A 13,068-nucleotide genomic window follows, 5' to 3' on the forward strand; every position below is an offset into this window, starting at 1 on the left:
AGGGTAAGGTGAGCCCTGTTTCTCCCCATCACGGAGGCAAATGCCTTCCAAAGCTCCCAAGGGGCCCTCCAGAAGTCTCTCCCACAAGGCCCAAAATGAAGGAGCTTGTGGTCCTTCGCCCTCAATGCATAGCATGAGTTCTCTCCAGAGAAACTTCTTCACGAATCTCCTCCCCTCTCCACACCCTGAGTCTTTAGATGCACTTGCTCTGGGTGAGGCTCCCAGAGGCGCAGAAACCAAACGTGAACACTTGCCCCGTAGTTTCTGCCTCTGGGGTTTCACCTCCTGCTCACTTTCCTATCTGATGTCTGTAGTCTTGCCACTTTGGCTGAAGCTGAGGTAGAAAAATTTCATTCTAACCCACCATTATGTAGATTACATTGTTGTATTAAAGCTAGACAATACTTGATTTTTATTTTTCTAATTTTTTAAAAGTTAAAAAAAATTTTTTTTTGTCTTTTTGTCTTTTTTTTTTTTTTTTTTTGGTCTTTTTGCCATTTCTTGGGCCGCTCCTACGGCACATGGAGGTTCCCAGGCCAGGGGTCGAATCGGAGCTGTAGCCACCGGCCTACGCCAGAGCCACAGCAACACGGGATCCGAGCCACGTCTGTAACCTACACCACAGCTCACGGCAACGCCAGATCCTTAACCCACTGAGCAAGGGCGGGGACCGAACCTGCAACCTCATGGTTCCTAGTCGGATTCGTTAACCACTGCGACATGACGGGAACTCCTGTCTTTTTGTCTTTTTCATTCTTAAAAATCATAGTTTCTATATGTATGACTGGGCCGCTTTGCTAGATAGCAGAAATTGACAGAACATTGTAAATCAACTATACTTTAATTAAAATTTTTTTTAAAAAAGTAGTAGTTGCTGTGTTCAAAAAAAAACCTCAGCCAACATTTTTACGAAATCCAATGTCATTTAAGACTCCTGCTTCTTCAACTCAATTATAGATATGCTAATAGTGTACTCTTTCTCTAATCCTTGGCTATTTTTTTAGCCAGAGATCGTTTTTCATTATCTACCAGTCATTTTCTTTTTTGTGTGTGTGTCTTTTTGCCTTTTCTGGGGCCGCTCCTGCGGCATATGGAGGTTCCCAGGCTAGGGGGTCGAATCGGAGCTGTAGCTGCCGGCCACAGCTACAGCCACAGCAATACCAGATCTGAGCCGCATCTGTGATCTACACCACAGCTCACAGCACTGCCGGATCCTTAACCCACTGAGCGAGGCCAAGGATCGAACCCACAACCTCATGGTTCCTAGGCGGATTTGTTTCCACTGTGTCACGATGGGACCTCCTCTACCAGTCTTTTTCAAGCCATCCTGAGCTTTGTAGGGCCAAGTACAGTGACTTAAATTTTTGCACTTCTTACTCCAACCAAACTAATCTAAATGGACAAGTCCATTGGGAAGCAACTTTAGAGGAACAAAAACAGTTTCAAGTGGCCTGTCTGAATCAGTTCCAGTGCCAATGCTGCTTTGTGTAGACTCATTTACCAGCGGAGTGTTTCATATAAATTGTGGTGTGTTCATAAAAGTCATGCTAAAACAGGCATTTTAACTACAAGAGAGGAAAATGTTTATCTTGGTATTTTTCTTGATGGTTTTTACATAGCCCACTTTTAATTTTTTATTTATTTTTTTATTAATGATTTTTATTTTTTTCCATTATAGCTGGTTTACGGTGCATAGTCCACTTTTTAAAAGAGCACATATCTTTCTTTGAAAATCAGAATATATATTTTCACATGTATAGGTTTACATACAGCACGCGGGCACATATAAAGAGTGAGAGAATGGAATAGCAAATTCAAATGGTCTTTACAGTGCTATCCAATAGAAGTATTGTACTAAACACACATTGCAATTTGAAGTTTTATAGTAGCCACATTAAAAAGGTGAAATAGGTAAACTTAATTTCAATAATTTTTTTTCTTTTTAGGGCCACACGTGAAGCATATGGAAGTTCCCAGACTAGGAGTCGAATCGGAGCTACAGCTGCAGGCCTACAGCACAGCCTTAGCAACACAAGATCTGAGCCGTGTTTGCAGACTACACCATAGCTTGCTGCAACGCCAGAGCCTTAACCCACTGGGTGAGGCCAGGAATCGAACCCACATCCTCACAGAAACAATGCCAGGTTCTTTACCTGCTGAGCTACAATGGGAACTCATCAATAACATATTTTATTCAACCCAGTATATCCAAAATATTATCATTTTGGAGTTCCCATTGTGGCTCTGTGGTTAACGAACCTGATTAGGGTCCATGAGGATACAGGTTTGATCCCTGGCCTCACTCAGTGGGTTAAGGATCCAGCGTTGCTGTGAGCTGTGGTGTGGGTCGCAGATGTGGCTCGGATCCCGCATTGCTGTGGCTGTGGCATAGGCTGGCAGCTACGCTCCGATTGGACCCCTAGCCTGGGAACTTCCATATGCCATGGGTGCAGCCCTAAAAAGACAAAAGACAAAAAAAAAAAAAAAAAAAAAAGAATTCAGCATTCATTCCTGCAAACTTCAGCGTAGGTCGCAGGTATGGCTTGGTTCCATATGCTGCAGGTGCGGCCATAAGAAGAAAAAAAAGAAAGAAAAAAAAAGGATAACATATTATCATTTTAACATGCAATCAATATAAAATTATTAATGTGATCTTTTACATTCTGTTTTCATACTAAGTCTTTGAAGTCTGTTGTGTATATTACACCTGTGGCATATCTTAATTGAGACTAGCTTCATCTCACAAGAGCCACATGTTTATAGTGGCTACCAAATGGGACATGACAGCTCTATAATCTCAGTGGTGATCTTCTTATCATAGATGAATATTAAAGATCTTATTAAGTCTTGTTGATTGAACATGGGTTTGTTCTTATGTGCTTGATCAAAATTCTGGGAAAATCTAAACTTCTGCCAAAGAAACCCTTAGTTATTTAAGTAGATCATTCCTCTGTTTGTCATCCTATAAAAGTTATATTTATGAACCGAATCTCCTCTTCTCTTTGGTGATTTGTCATGTCCCAAAGCAGTGCCTAGCTAAAAGATAAATGGCATCTCAGAAAGCACGAGTAACCCTAAAGGAGAACGGATTCGTTCACATCATCATCTGAAGTATGGAGACCACTGCTCTCCAATGTTTATTGGCACTTGTCTCTGGAGGTAACACCCTCAAATCAATAGTTCTTTTCTATTTTTAATGTCCCTCTGCCATTAATCTGTTCTTATGTCCCTTGCTCAACAAAGATGTGTGCAGAGGCCTGAGTGTTTTTCTAGTTTTCTCCCCCCTCCGTAGGAGCAGATTGTATTTCATTTGGATGGAGTGTAAGTCATATCGGGCTTTAAAAACTAGCACTGTACCTTCATTTTAGACAAAACAGAGGTAATTCTCAGATCTGCTGTATGAAAAATAAAACCGCGTCTTTTTTAATTTTTAAAAAACTGTGTCTTTTTTAATTTTAAAAATGTATTTATTGATTTATGTATTGGCCATGCCCATGGCCTGTAGAAGTTTCCGGGCCAGGGATTGAACCCACACCACGGGGGTGATCCAAGTCCCTGCAGTGACAATGCTTTAATGCACTGTGCCAAAAGAGAACTCTTTATGTGGGCTTTTTAAAAATTATTATCATTGTGGCAAAAAACACATGATATTAAGTTTACCATATGAACTCTTTTTAAGTGTATAGGTTCGGTAGTGTTAAAAGCACATTCATTGTGTGATACAACCTTTTGTATCTTTGTGTACTTTTTTGCATGTCTGTCCTAGAGAAGCAAGTAGCCTCTCTTTGTACACAGACTGATTTTTTTCTTTTTTTGTCTCAGGCCTCAGACCTGGTTGAATGGGGAATTTAGAACTAGGTCATGGGCCTGTAAGAAACCAGGAAGATATTAACTCCATCTGACCCATTATGCAATGGAGGTGGATAAGCCAGCTTCTCCTCATTATGAGGTTACAGGATGGGGTATTATCTTTAATACATTACTATTTGAGTTTCAGAACACTCTGTGCGAGGGTCAGAATGGTCAGCTGTGTCCCTAATGTTTCTCCTGTGATACTCTCAGTCAGCTCGCATCCTTTTGCTTTTAGCCATCAGTAGATGGGTAAGACTCATCCATCCATCTGATGGTGACAAAGCCAGGATACACACACATAATTTCAAAAGCTCGGCTCCTTCAGTTAAACCACATCTTAATACCACCTGTTCAGAGGGACCCAATAAATGTATTTTTAGGCACCAATGTTTAGAAATTTGCATCTTCATAAGCTCCCACGTTAAACAACATTGGCTTGTGACTCTCCTAAAATGAAATTTTCACTGCTAGAAAACTTATTGGCTGACGAAGTCATCATTGTTCCTATTTTTGACCTGCCAGTGATCAAATGACAGATATGAAACTGTAAGAATTTAGATTGCAACTGGTGACCTCAGTTTTGCAAGATCACTAAATGATTTCCTAGTTTTCTAGAGATATTTTAATTTGTATTTTGAAAAATTTTAAAGTTGCTAGAGGTAGTACAATGACTTCCTGATGGCCTGTACCTAGATCCACCGTTAGGAACATTTTGCTACATTTGCTTTTTCTCTCCCACTAGACAGGTATTTTCTTTACTGAGGTGAAATTTATGTAACAAAATTAACCATTTTGAAGGGTACAGTTCTGTGGCATTTAGTTCATTCGCAGTGTTGTGAAACCACCACCTCTACCGAGTTCCAAAACATTTTTTTTGACACATACATGTATACATTCTATTTTCTCACATTATCATGCTCCATCATATGTGACTAGACAGAGTTCCCAGTCCGAAACATTTTAATTACTCCCAAATAAAACCCCTCTCCAGTAAATAGTTATTCCCCATTCACCTTCCCTCCAGCCCTTGACAGCCACCAATCTGCTCTCTGTCTCTGCAGATTTGCCTATGTGGATAGTCTATATAAATGGAATCAGACCATAGGTGACTTTTTGTGTCTGCCTTCTTAGCATAAAGTGATAGAGGTTCACCCACAATGTAGCCTGTTTCAGTACTTTCACCACAGATCCTTTTCATTGCGATTGTAAATTGAGTATGGGGCTGCATTCCATCACCTGTGCTCTCTTGCTCCCTCTTAACCCCACAAACAGACGAGATAGCATCTCATGGTCTTGAAACTAAGCAGGACTCTATGGGGCCTTCCTGGGGCCAGGCTCCTCTGTGTCCCCTGCCTCTTGTTTGTAAAAGAAAAAAAAAAAAAAAGCTTTAGCCTCCTAGGTTGTCCCCAACTTCCAAAGAGCAAATTCAATCAGAGAAGCGAAAACATGCAGAAACAAACAAAATAATAGTCAAGCAAGACAAACAATAATAGCCTGCCCATTAAAAACAATCAAGGACCTTTAGTTCCTCATTAAGGGGTATAGATGATATCCTGAGCCATAGCCTTGAATTGTTTTGCAGATACTAAAACCCCCACCACGTGGACGAACTTAACTGCACATTGACTGCAGACACATAAACCCCAGACCAGTTGGATCAAGTAGGTTGATGATGTTAACTCCTGAGATACTGCCCAAATACTTCACCTCCAACCAATCAGAAGAATATCCATGAGCCAGTCATGCACCCCACAACCCTCAAACCTAATGTTGCCTTTATTTATTTATTTATTTTTTTAGGGCCACACCTATAAGTTCTGAGCTAGGGGTCGAATGGGAGCTGCAGCTGTCAGCCTACACCACAGCCATAGCAACACCAAATCCAAGACACACCTGCGACCTGTGCCACATGCTGTGGCAACACTGGATCCATAACCCACTGAGTGAGGTCAGGAATCGAACCCGCATCCTCACGGACACTATGTTGGGTTCATAACCTCAATGTTGCCTTTTGAAACCCTTCCCTAAAAGCCATCAGGGAGTTCAGGTCTTTTTTTTTTTTTTTTGTCTTTTGTCTTTTCAGGGCCACACCCGTGGCATATAGAGGTTCCCAGGCTAGGGGTCTAATAGGAGCTGTAGCCGCTGGCCTACACCACAGCCACAGCAACGCCAGATCTGAGCTGTGTCTGCGACCTACACCATAGCTCACGGCAATGCCAGATCCTTAACCCACTTCGCTCAGGGCTCGAACCCGAAACCTCATGGTTCCTAGTCATATTCGTTAACCACTGAGCCACGATGGGAACTCCGAGTTCAGGTCTTTTGAGCATGAGCTTCCCATTCTTCTTACTGGGCTCTGAAATAAATGCTGTGCTTTCTTTCACTACAACCTGGTGTCAGTAGATTGGCTATGCAGTGAGTCAGGCAAGCAGACCCAAGTTTCATTCAGTAACAGTCTTAAGTTCCTTTTAAATCAAGTGCTTCTTTGGGGAAATGGTGGGTGTTTATTCAAGCAAAATAAGTGCATTACATCCCATAAGCTTATTGAGCAGCTTAAATGGGCATAACGTAGAAAATACCCAAAGATAACCACACTAAATAGCTGTAGCACTCTGGACATGTCACAATCTCTCTTGCCCTTGGTTTCTTCATCTAGAGAACGTCCAGAACGAATCCAAGCCTGAAGTCATTGTAATGAAAATTGTATGATTCTATTCCCTGGACAATCTGGCTTACCCATTCCAGAGAGCTACTTTTTCTCTGTGGTATATTAGAACAAAATGGATATTGATGAACCCCTGGGTGTGTGACCCCGGAGGTTACGTTACGAACTACAGCTTGGATGAGCTTACAATTCGATTGGATCTAAAAAATAGAGGAGTACATGACAACAGGGATATTCAAAACCAGAGGACAAATCTTGTCAAGAGAGATTACATATTCAATGGTGAACCACATACACACCTTGTAGAGAAACTTGTAAAAATGCCAACAAGAAATATCAGTCTGCCCTCATCTTCATGTGTCAATGCCTTCTTTGATTTGATCTGTGGGTCAAGTGGCCTTTTAAGATTAAAGTTTACCAAGCTAGTATCCAGACAGAACACTCTCTCTTGCATCTATTTTTAATGTTGGATTTATTTTTATTTGTTCCGATATTTTATTAGAAAACTTTTCAAACACACAGCAAAATTTTAAGATTTTTTAAATAAAATTCATTGAGTAATTAAAAAAAATAACAACAGGCACAAGACAAAAAAAAAAAAAAAAGAATTTTTACAATGAACCCCTATATGCCTATCTCCTAGAGAGAGTCTGCTATAAACTTTTTTTTTTACACGGCTGCATCCACGGCATATCGAAGTTCCTGGGCCAGGGATTGAATCCAGGCCACAGCTGCAACCTACACTGCAGCAATGCTGGATCCTTTAACCCACTGTGCCAGGCCAGGGATCAAACCTGCACCTCCGCAGAAACCCAAACTGCTGCAGTCAGTCTTAACCCACTGTGCCACAGGGGAACTCCACCGTTGGCCTATTTTGATACAACTTCTACTGCTTTAGTAGTTACCCTATACATGTTGATATTCAAAAAAGCATCAATGTTTAAATTCACATATTTGCCTTCTTGTTTAAAACCACAAGAACTTGGGAGTACTTTGGCTTTAATCACTCTCTACATGATTTACATGCTACTATTATTGGATATCATGGTTCTATTTTTTTCACCTTATAAGACAGTATTGCTTTTGTACTCTCTGATGTTTAAGGTTACCCATGTATTTATTACTTTATTTGCCTTTTTTTTTTTTTTTTTTTTGACTGCACCCAAGGCATGCAGAAGTTCCCAGGCCAGGGACTGAACCCAGGCCACAGCCATGACAATGCTAGGTCCTCAACCTGCTGAGCAAACTCCTCATTTGCTCATGTTTTCTTCTTACATCTGCCGCCTTCCATCTGAATTTACTTCTTTTCTATCCATAGTACATTCTACACATTCTTCTTTTTTTTTTTTGTCCTTTTGCTATTTCTTGGGCCGCTCCCGTGGCATATGGAGGTTCCCAGGCTAGGGGTCTAATCGGAGCTGTAGCCACCGGCCTACGCCAGAGCCACAGCAACGCGGGATCCGAGCCGCATCTGCGACCCACACCACAGCTCACGGCAACGCCGGATCGGTAACCCACTGAGCGAGGCCAGGGACTGAACCCGCAACCTCAGGGTTCCTAGTCGGATTCATTAACCACTGCGCCACGACGGGAACTCCCATTCTACACATTCTATACACAGTACATTATTTTATGGGGACCTCTGTTGGTGTCAAATTCTCAACATTTGGAAATATCTTTATTTTGCCTCTAGACTTTTTTAGGGGGCAGGGGGAAAGAGTTAAATTTCTCACAATGCTCAAAGTTCACACTGAAATCAAAGGCAATAAAATCAGGATCAAGTGAGACCTCGCTCAGTACATCCTCCAGCAACAAAGTTCCTGAAAGCAGAGTGAAGCGGAGGCTTGTCAGCGTGCTCTTCTGCCCCAGCACGAGGCAGGCAGCAGGGGAGGAGATGCGACGACACTACCGCCCAGGTTCCTCCATGACAATCCAGGAGCCTAGTAACTGAGAGTGAAATTGCACTGGGCTGAATCAGGTGACCTGGTCATCCGAGAGTGGAGAAAAACTATCCATGCCATGACTGTGGCCAGACCCCATTTTGCTTCACCTGGTAGGAAAGAAAGAGTTTCCGGCCATGCTCTGATGGGGCTTCAGCATTGCAGGACTTTTGTTTCTCTAAGTCATCCTGCTCAGGGGCCAGACTTCTAAGTAGCGACCCATGGCTGATAAGAGCTAGTGGTCAAAGTTTAGAGATCTGGAGCTCCCTTCATGGCTCAGAAGAAACCAATCTGACTAGCAGCCTCGACGACACAGTTTCGATCCCTGGCCTCGCTCAGTGGGTTAAGGATCCGGGGTTGCCAAGAGCTGTGGTGTAGGTTGCAGACTCTGCTTGGATCTGGTGTTGCTAAGGCTGTGGCATTAGGCCAGCGGCTACAACTCCAATTTAACCCCTAGCCTGGGAACCTCCATATGCCATGGGTGCAGCCCTAAAAAAAGTTTACAGACCTGAGATTGTTCTCATAGTCTTCTAGGTGTGCTATTTGCATTGGCATCTTACACTACTGCTGCCACCTAGCTTTTACCAGATAAGGAGCTGAAGACAATACCCTGTTGCCCTAAAGAAAGCCTTTACAACAGCAAGGAGCAATAAGACCATAAAACAAAGTGAAAAGCAGGAAATAGCAAAAAGACAAAAAGACAAAATAAATAAATAAATAAATAAATAAATAACTTTTTCTTTTTTTTTTTTTTAATCTTTTTAGGGCCGCACCCACGGCATATGGAGGTTCCCAGGCTAGGGGTCCAATTGGAGCTGTAGCCACCGGCCTATGCCAGAGCCACAGCAACGCGGGATCCGAGCCGTGTCTGCAACCTACACCACAGCTCACGGCAATGCCAGATCATTAACCCACTGAGCAAGGGCAGGGATCGAACCCGCAACCTCATGGTTCCTAGTCGGATTCGTTAACCACTCCGCCACGACAGGAACTCCTCATTGTGTTTTTAATTTAAATTTTACTGAAAAGAGAGAAAAATTTGATCGGTTATTCAAGAGCTTGAAGCAAAGTAGAGTTCCCAGAAAGAAAAAAAAAAAAAAGATACTCTCTTCTCCCCCAGGTTATTCTCTGTGGTACCTGCCTTGTGATACTCAAGCCCAAAGCCATAGTTAGTGTCACAATGACACCCGGCCTCTGTCTTGTTAGGAGAAATTTTCTTCCATTCAGTCAATCATTTGACCAATATTTTTAAAATAACCAAACCTCCATGACTGAAATCATTAGAAAGAAATCTAAAATTAACCCTTCATCTTCCTAGGCGCTCCCATCCCTATCCCACCTCTAGCTTGAGAAATTTTTTTCCCCTATTTTCCCTCTTGGTGAAATTGGTACGTTTAAGTACTTCCTTTTCAGAAAAGAGGTCATGAATCCCCATTGGGGTTCAGAGGGCAGATCTTGAGCAGCCGAAACCCCTAGAACACAGGGCCCTAAACTTGGAAATAAGCAACAACAATATAATTTCCAGAACACTTCAAATAGCAATTGTCACCAATCCCAATGTTAACACTCTGACTTTTTTCCTTAAACCAGTGATTTGCAAACTTGAGCATGTCAGAATCACCTGGAGGGCTTGTTCAACCACAAATTGCCAAGCCCCAGCCCCAGGGTTTCTGATTCGCTACGTCTGATGGTCTGATGTCCTACGGAGGACCCACCTCTGCGTCCCACCACATTTCCAGGTGCGGTTGATCGTCCTGGTCTGGGGACCACACCCATAATCTGGAAATTCTAAGAAATTTGCCTCAGGTATTGATTTTCATTAAAATCTTTACTAATGAAAACGTATATATTCTTTTTTAAAAATTAAAAAAAAGTTTTATTGAAGTCTAGTTGATTTACAGTGTTATGGTAATTTCTGCTGTACTAAAATGTATATATTCTTAACATCTTTATCATAAATATAGTACATATTCATGGGAGGAAATTTGGCTTAAAAATGAAAAGTGGAAAGAAAATTGCATCACCCAAGATGCCAACATCCAGACCTAATCACTCTTGACATTTTCTTTGGAGCTATAATTCCTAAGCCCAGTTATCCAATGCCCCAGGCCACTGCAGATTAGAAGCTGCTACCCCAGAATGTCATGGGAGTTAGGGGGCAACTAATAATGTGCCCAAAGATGGCCTTGGTGAGAGGCCACTGCAAGTGGAAAGCAGGGAGAGGAAATTTTGAGTGGACTGAACTCTATCACCACGTGATCGAATTCAGCATGTTCTTCCCCTTGACCCCATCGTATGCACAGGGCACTATGGGACCTCTAAGGAGGAGCATCCATTGCAGCCACCAAGCATGGGCAGGGAAGGAGGACTTTCCAAAAGAAGGGACTTGAGCCTCAGCTGTATCCTAAAGGGAGATGTGGAAATGAGGAGGCAACGAGAAGGAAAGATATTCCAGGTTCAGGAGACAGGAGGAGCAAGGCCTGGAGGCTCCTGTGTGCAGGAACCTGAGCAGAGCTGCGTTTCAATCAGAGCATCAACAGAGAGGTAGGGAAGGTTAGAGGAAAAGTTCGAGAATCAGAGGCTGTGTCACCGAGGGTGTCTTATGTGCTCTTCCCAAGATCGAGCTTTATCCTTCAGGCAATTGGAAGCCACTGAAAGATTTTCCAAACAACAATATGATAGGAGCAGGTGCGTGTTGTAAACAGACCATCAGCCGACGTGCAGAGTGGAGATGTGGCTTTGCCAGTGGTCCAGGCAGGCAGGATGGTGAGCTCCGGAAACAGGGCAGTGGGAGTAGAGATAAAAATGGAGAGAAACAGTCAGGTGACAAAATCAACAGGGCTTGGGCACTGACTGGGGTGAGGTGACAGAGACAGCGCTGGGGAGGCTGGTTCTCTGAGGGGCTATGTGGTTGGTGGCAACTCCACCCAGGGCAGAGGAGGACAGAAGTGGAGCGGGGGTGCTCTGAGGGGAGAAAGATGTGCTCAGGCTGAGTCATGGAGAGAAGAGGCTGGAGATGCTATCCCCCTGGATGAAATCTTTTTCCATATTCACTTTTAAAGAAAACAGCTGGTGTAGATCACACTGCAAAATCATTTTTCTTTCTTTCTTTTTTTAAATAAAAGGGTCGCAAAGACACATGGACTCCGATGTTCACTGCAGCACTATTTGCAATAGCCAAGACATGGAAACAACCTAAATGCCCATCAAGAGAGGAGTGGATCAAGAAGATGTGGTACAGAGACACAATGGAATATCACTCAGCCATTAAAAGGAATGAAATACCAGCATTTTTAGCAACATGGATGGACCTAGAAACGATCATGCTAAGTGAAGTCAGCCAGACAATGAGACACGCACATCCAATGCTTTCACTGACATGTGGAGTCTGAAAAAAGGACAGACGGAACTTCTTTGCAGAACAGATGCTGACTCACAGACATTGGAAAACTTATGGTCTCCGGAGGAGACAGTTTGGGGGGTGGGGGGATGTGCTTGGGTTGTGGGATGGAAATCCTGTGAAAGTGGATCGTGACGAGCATTACACAACTACAGATGTGATAAATTCATTTGAGTAATATAAATAAATAAATCAATGGGTCAAAATGAAAGATTTGGGCACCCAAAGGAATTTTTCAGAAATTATGGGATGTGACTTTCCTCATTCCCTGAGAAGTCAGATAAATGAGGCATGGCTATGATATAAACATGCTGTCACAGGAAGTGAATTCCACTAAGGCAGCTTGTCCACTGATCGTTTCTAAGACGCTTTTGGGACTTAGAAGCTGAGAATTTGTTTTTTGCATCTGAATCTCTACAAAACTGTTTTGGAGAAGCTTTGGCCTTAGCTCAGCTTTTCAGTGACTTGCCTGAGGGCAGAGGTGAATGCGATCATCTTCTTAGAACGCAAGTGGATTTCCTAGAAAAAGAGCAGCAGGGAACACCACGAACACAATTGCCTCATGCTCTTGGGACAATCTATTCACCACCCAGGTCACTTGAGAAAAGAAACCAAAATCCACATCCAGAAAGCGAAGAAGGAGGGAAGGGCAGAATTATCAGAGCCTCCAAGTGCTTTTGCTGGTTGACTCCACTTCAACCTTCGCAAACCACTGACCAACGAAAATGGGGCTTACACACATCTATTTGCAAGATTATGAGATGTATATAGTCTGAATGAGTTTGTTAGCATCCTTATTGTTTTGTTTTGTTTTATTTTTTGCCTTTTTTCTAGGACCGCACCTGCAGCATATGGAGGTTCCCAGGCTAGGGGTCTAATTGGAGCTGTAGCCGCCTGCCTACACCACAGCCACAGCAACGCCAGATCCCTAACCCACTGAGCGAGGCCAGGGATCCAACCCGAAAACCTCGTGGTTCCTAGTCGGATTCGCTAATCCCTGAGCCACGATGGGAACTCCCATTTTTGTTTTTGCTTTTAACGTTTAGTAACTTTCAGTGAGATGTTTGAAAAGCCAGTCTACCTATTAGACTTGCTACTAGCATGAACCCTAAAATCAGTCTGACGGTACGTGTACTAAGCACTTAGCACATGCAAACTCCCTGCTTGCACTTTTCTCTTGTTAGATGAGCTGAAATTGAATGAGATTTCAA

The sequence above is a fragment of the Sus scrofa genome, chromosome X (assembly GCF_054392235.1).
Source record: "Sus scrofa isolate SSC_HxYL_T2T_F1_AM1 chromosome X, Sscrofa_HxYL_maternal_Yorkshire_Landrace_v2.0, whole genome shotgun sequence".
NCBI classification, from domain to species: domain Eukaryota; kingdom Metazoa; phylum Chordata; class Mammalia; order Artiodactyla; family Suidae; genus Sus; species Sus scrofa.